Source organism: Malaclemys terrapin, chromosome 1 (assembly GCF_027887155.1).
Source record: "Malaclemys terrapin pileata isolate rMalTer1 chromosome 1, rMalTer1.hap1, whole genome shotgun sequence".
In the NCBI taxonomy this organism is placed as follows: Eukaryota; Metazoa; Chordata; order Testudines; family Emydidae; genus Malaclemys; species Malaclemys terrapin.
In genome coordinates this window covers 338,559,937-338,566,720 of record NC_071505.1, presented here as the reverse complement: position 1 = coordinate 338,566,720, position 6,784 = coordinate 338,559,937, and positions in this window count along the sequence as shown.

Sequence of the window (6,784 nt, the reverse complement as noted above, 5' to 3'; positions counted from 1 at the left end):
AATCCCCACAAAACTAGTTTTCTGGTATTTTGGAAAGGTAAAACTGTATTATGTAAAATCTAGCCTTGCTTGTATATACTTGTTGTAGGATAGATATAAGAATGAGCTTCAGTTATAAATTATGTTTTTTTACACTAAAAATGTGTAATATAGTGTTGTGTCCTTTGGCCCAAGCAGCTAATACCTGGGGCGTTGAAGGGCTGTTTCTGTTAGGAGGGGGGAAAAAATCAACAATATGAGCCAGGTTATGGTCTTTGTGTTCATTTTTGTAAATAAGATTGCATCAAAGTCTCACTTCCATGAACATGGTAGACATAAATAATAGCAGGCAGTTTTCTTGCTCAGAAATCTTCATTTCTGCCACACCAGCAAGCTAAATGTCCAAGAAGCTATCTCTCTGCTTCTTCTCAGGATCCTGCTCACAACTGCTTCTCCTGGCTTTTTGCCTGTAGCGCGCACACAGGCTGCAAAACCAGTATCCCAGACCCTCTGTTTGCAGTCAGGGAAAGCCCTCAGCCCATACAGCTCCACTCTGACTTGCCCTGTGCCTTGGCAGTCCCTTCATTATTAATAACTGTCTCTAGTGGAGTTACTTCTTCCATAGAGTCTGGAGCTGTCTTCACAGCCAAAAAATGTAGATTTTTATAGAGATAACTGACACCTACTAGCTATTTGCCTGTAAAATCCTAGTGGAGCCAAGGCACAGGCAATTTTTACTGCAGTGTAGCTAGCAGAAGTCAACACTATACCCCACATTTGGATTTGACCTTGCTTAGTTTCATTGTGGTAACGTGTCTCCGCTAGAATTTTACTATGAGAATAGCTACACACATTGTCTCACTGTAAAAATACACTCTTCAAGAGTGCCTGGTACACACATCGATTTTTAACAACTCTTTGATAGTCTTTGGTTCAGGCTGTGTCTACACTACAGCCAGGACAGCAACACAGCCATGGTGCTGCAGCTAATGCTTCCTACATCCATGGAAGAGGTTTTTCCATCAATGTAGTTCAATCTACCATCTACAGTCTTGGTTAAATCAACCTAACTATGGCACTCTGCAAAATTTTTCATAGCCCTGAGCAACACAACTAGGTCAATCTAATGTTTGAGGCGTGGTCTACACTTAGACTCATTTGATAGCATCCAATAGCACCTTTTAGCATAATGATAGTATATGATGCTAGCGTCTATCCAGAAGACTTTAAATCATAATAAATCTTAATATAATGAATGCAAAGAAATTCCATTTTAATAGGCTAGAGCCTACAAGTGAATTAATGGGGTGCTGAAGAGTTGTTTATGCACAAAACTGTACTCACTCTTAAAATTGCTGTAGTTTGATGGGGAATGTTTTCTGGATCATCTAGCTAGCTATCATCTATTATAAATCAACCATCATGTTGTCAAGAAATTAAGGGGGAAAAAACAGCAGACATATTTTATGCATGACCAAGCGACCACTGGATTTGATTCTCCACTGCCTTGCAACTGGTGCATTTATTTACACTTGCCCAGAGTGAATGCATATTGGGTATAAAATAATACCTAAAAAAAATGATAGCATTTTACATCCAGTTTGCACTCACATTGCACACGTATAAATGACTACATAAAGTTCAGGACAGTGGAGAATCAGGGCTGGTCTTCACTATGGGGAGATCGTCGCTGCTGCACTCAATGCAGCAGGGGTCGATATATTGGGTCTACTGAAGACCCGCTAAATCGATGGCAGAGCGCTCTCCCATCGACCCCGGTATGAAAAGAGTAAGATAAGTCGACCGGAGAGCATCTCCCAACGGCACAGCGCAGTGATGACTCCGGGGTAAGTTGACCTAAGCTATGTCGACTCCAGCTACGTTATTCGTGTAGCTGGAGTAGCATAACTTAGGTCGACTTACCCCCGTAGTGAAGACAAGCCCTCAGACCCAGTGTGTAGTGTAGTCAATGAAAGTTTTGACCAACTAGCATCTGCAGGATTTTTCCCCATATGTGCAATGTGGATTAAGGTTACTGTGAAAATCATAACTTGTGGATATCTAAATGTTTGTATTAAATTATACTGTTTTAAGTGAAAATATTTAAATCTTTTAATCTGTCTACCTAGCTCATTATGTACTTCCACCCTCGTACAATCATAAAAAAGACATGCATCTATGTAACTCAAACTTGCACCTACCTCATAACATTGATATGCATTTATTTTATTTCATAGTCCCAATGCTGTATTATAAACCACATTTTATTGAAAATCTTTACTGGGTATATGTAACACTTTTTTTTTTTTTTTTGTTAGCAATGATTTATTTATAATTTAATATTAGTTTTACAAATTGGCTCAAATGCTAGAGGCCATAACTTCATAGCCTTGGCTCTGCTCTAGCTAGTTTGTACTGCACTGATGGCACAAAGTAGCCAGAAAACTTGTGAATCAGGCCGTTCTGTATTCCCCACCCATGGGACAATTTCCAGGTGATGCAAAGCTGCTATAATGCTTCTTGTGCCAGTCTTCCTTGCCAGTGCATGACTGGCATTCTTACAGTCAAGTGATCACTGGCAGAAGAAGCCCAAACTTGTGGGGGCAAAAGCCACCTTTGCTTCTTACTGCACATTCTGAGCTACAAAGCTCGGCTCAGACACAGTCCAGGAATTGAGTTTAGGTTTCAGTGAGGAGTAACCATCCCAAATCTTTAATCTTGTGAAGTTCTATCACTTTTAACTACTAGATAGATTCAAAAAAAGCCTTTAAACCCCCCCCCCCCCCCGGCCAATAACTCCAACTGGGTAGATATATTTTTGCTGAAAATTAAGAATATGTGTATTTCCCTATAGGGCAATTCTGAATGACATTGTCCTTGTTTGATGTAAGTACTTTTCAGTAGGTGTGGATATGTGAAAACAGATATTTATATGGAACTTTCAAAGGCCGTTATCCAATGGGATGTAAGCATTGCAATGATCAGTGCCACTGCACCTAACTTTTAGGCACTTAGAAAGGAACAAAACTGCAACCCACAAAGCCTGAGTTAGGTGCCTAGGTTCTCTGTACAGTGAAGAGGGAAAGACCAGCACACTACAATGCAATTCACAAAAGCCGGCATGTTAGGTGGGGAGCTGCCTAAACTAACCAATGGGACTGCCAATGAGAGGACAGTGTGCTAAGCCCTACCCCTCTCCTGAAGCAAGGCACCTAATTCGGGGATGCAGGGAAGTGTCTATCTCTGCTAAGTGATCCATGAATGGGAGCCTGTCTCCTGAGTCAGGCCTGGTCTACACTACGATTTTAGGTCGACTTTAGCAGCTTTACCTTGATTAAAGCCTGGACCCGTCCACACGACTGTGACGTTATTGATATACTCTGGGACCATATAGATCATTGTTGCAACCAAAGTCCTGTAGTGGCACCCAGATCTTGTATAAAAGGGGTCAAATGGGGTGTCTAAGACAAGGTTATGGTTTACTGGTTATAATTATGCTGTCTATATGTGTGTATCAATTTTGTAGTTGAAGTTATGAGCAGTCCGCTTACTTATACCCATGACTGTCTCTACTTCACGTATGGGTGTTAGACCCTCACCGCTTATCGACTGTTTCCTGATCCCGCCCACCGGTTACCCACCCCTCATTGGGGACATTGCAGTGTGTATATACTATGTGTGCTGCCCAGCCCCAAAACACCAACATACCCCTATACTCTGTATGTTACCCCCAATGACCAATAACTAACGCTTCAAATTTTCTGTATCGTTTATTTTTTTTTTCTAAATATTCTCTAATAAAATTTAAATCTGTATTTCAAACTTATGCTATGCTGCTGGGTGACATCCCAGACAAAATGGTGTTAGCTCTGCCTAGCCTGCTTGATGGCCCATTAAGGACCATCAGCTATACAATGGACCCATTGAGAGAAGGCAGATACGCCTTGTAACTCAGCAAAGTATGCAGGGACTGGCCCATGTGACTCCAGACTCCATTTTGCTGTAATTTTCCACGGTAAGAACAAAGGTGTTCTTACACCTGGAAAAGACTATATAAGGCTGATGCCTCATCTCCATCTTGTCTTCAATCCTGCTTCATACCTCTGGAGGAACTTTGCTACAAGCTGAAGCTTTGAACAAAGGACTGAGGACCCATCCCAGCGGGGGATGTATTCCAGAGACTTGACTTGAACCTGCAGTTTATTCCATCGCTGCTGCAAGCCTGAACCAAGAACTTTGCCATTACTGTATGTAATTGATTCCATTTAACCAATTCTAACTCTCATCTCTATCTTTTTCCTTTTATGAATAAACCTTTAAATTTTAGATTCTAAAGGATTGGCAACAGCGTGATTTGTGGGTAAGATCTGATTTGTATATTGACCTGGGTCTGGGGCTTGGTCCTTTGGGATCAGGAGAACCTTTTTCTTTTACTGGGGTATTGGTTTTCATAACCATTTGTCCCCATAACGAGTGGCACTGATGGTAATACTGGGAAACTGGAGTGTCTAAGGAGATTGCTTGTGAGACTTGCGGTTAGCCAGGGGGGGTGAGACCGAAGTCCTCCTAGTCTGGCTGGTTTGGTTTGCCTTAAAGGTGGAAAAACCCCCAGTCTTGGGCTGTAACTGCCCTATTTGAGCAATTTGTCCTGAGTTGGCACTCTCAGTTGGGTTCCACCAGAACCGCATTGTCACAACGACGAAAGCCCTTTTTTTCGATTTACGGGGCTCTTTAAATCGATTTCTTTACTCCACCACCGACGAGGGGATTAGGGCTGAAATCGGCCTTGCTGGGTCGAATTTGGGGTAGTGTGGACGCAATTCGACGGTATTGGCGTCCGGGAGCTATCCCAGAGTGCTCCATTGTGACCACTCTGGACAGCGCTCTCGACTCAGATGCACTGGCCAAGTAGACAGGAAAAGGTCTGCGAACTTTTGAATCTCACTTCCTGTTTGGCCAGCGTGGCAAGGTGCAGGTGGGTGCAGATCTCATCAGCAGAGGTGACCATGATGGAGTCCCAGGATTGCAAAAGAGCTCCAGCATGGACCGAACGGGAGGTATGGGATCTGCTCGCCATATGGGGAGACGAATCCGTGCTAGCTGAACTCCGTTCCAGTAAATGAAATGCCAAAACATTAGAAAAAGTATCAAAGGGCATGAAGTACAGAGGCCATAACAGGGACGTAAAGCAGTGCCGTGTGAAAATTAAGGAGCTAAGGCAAGCCTGCCAAAAAAACAGACAGGCAAACGGCCGCTCTGGATCAGAGCCCTGAACATGCCGCTTCGATGATGAGCTGCATGCCATGCTAGGGGGTGCAGCCACCACTACCCCAACCCTGTGCTTTGACTCCATCAATGGAGAATCACGCACCACAAAAGCAGGTTTTGAGGACGAGGAAGATGATAGCTCACAGCAAGGAAGCGGAGAAACCGTTTTCCCCAACAGCCAAGATATGTTTTTCACCTTGGACCTGGAGCCAGTAACTCCCGGACCCACCCAAGGCATGCTCCCGGACCCTGAAGGCGGAGAAGGGACCTCTGGCAAGTGTACCTTTGTAAATATTACACATGGTTTAAAAGCAAGCGTGTTTAATGATTAATTTGCCCTGGCATTCGCGGCCAATACCACTACTGGAAAAGTCTGTTAACGTGTATGGGGATGGAACAGAAATTCTCCAAGAACATCTCCATAAAGCTCTCCTGGATGTACTCCCAAAGTCTTTGCAAAAGGTTTCTGGGGAGGGCGGCCTTATACCGTCCGCCATGGTAGGACACTTTACCACGCCAGGCAAGTAGCACATAGTCGGGAATCATTGCATAACAAAGCATGGCAGCATATGGTCCTGGTGTTTGCTGGCATTCAAACAACATCCGTTCTTTATCTCGCTGTGTTATCCTCAGGAGAGTGATATCATTCATGGTCACCTGGTTGAAATAGGGTGCTTTTCTTAAGGGGACATTCAGAGGTGCCCGATCCTGCTTGGCTGTTTGGCTGTGGCTGAACAGAAATGTTCCCCGCTGTTAGCCACGCAGTGGGGGGGGGGGGGGGAGTGAAGCGTGAATGATCTCTCACACCAAACCAGCAGGCCCCCAATACAGGAGGAAAAATGCAACCTTGTAACGAAAGCACATGTGCTGTGTAATGTGAACAGCAAGGTTTAACGTGAAAGAGTGTACCCATTTTTCTCTAAAATGTGTCTTTTTAACTACCACTCTCCCTTTTCCTCCACCAGCTACAAATGTTTCTCCTTTGCAGAGGCTAGTGAAGATTAGAAGGCGAAAAAAACACACTCAGGATGAAATGTTCTCTGAGCTCCTGCTGTCCTCCCACACTGACAGAGCACAGCAGAATGCATGGAGGCAGACAGTGTCAGAGTGCAGGAAAGCAATATGAACGCAAGGAGAGGTGGCGGGCTGAAGATGATAGGTGGCGTCAGCTTGCTGACAGAAGGCAAGAGTCGATGCTCAGGCTGCTGGAAGATCAAACTCATATGCTCCAGTGTATGGTTGAGCTGCAGGAAAGGCAGCAGGAGCACAGACCGCCGCTACAGCCCCTGTGTAACCAACAGCCCTCCTCCCCAAGTTCCATAGCCTCCTCACCCAGACGCCCAAGAACATGGTGTGGGGGCCTCCGGCCACCCAGCCACTCCACCCCAGAGGATTGCCCAAGCAACAGAAGGCTGGCCTTCAATAAGTTTTAAAGTGCAGTGTGGCCTTGTCCTTCCCTCCTCTCCCTTCCCTCCCGGGCTACCTTGGCAGTTATCCCCCTATTTGTGAGATGAATTAATAAAGAATGCATGAATGT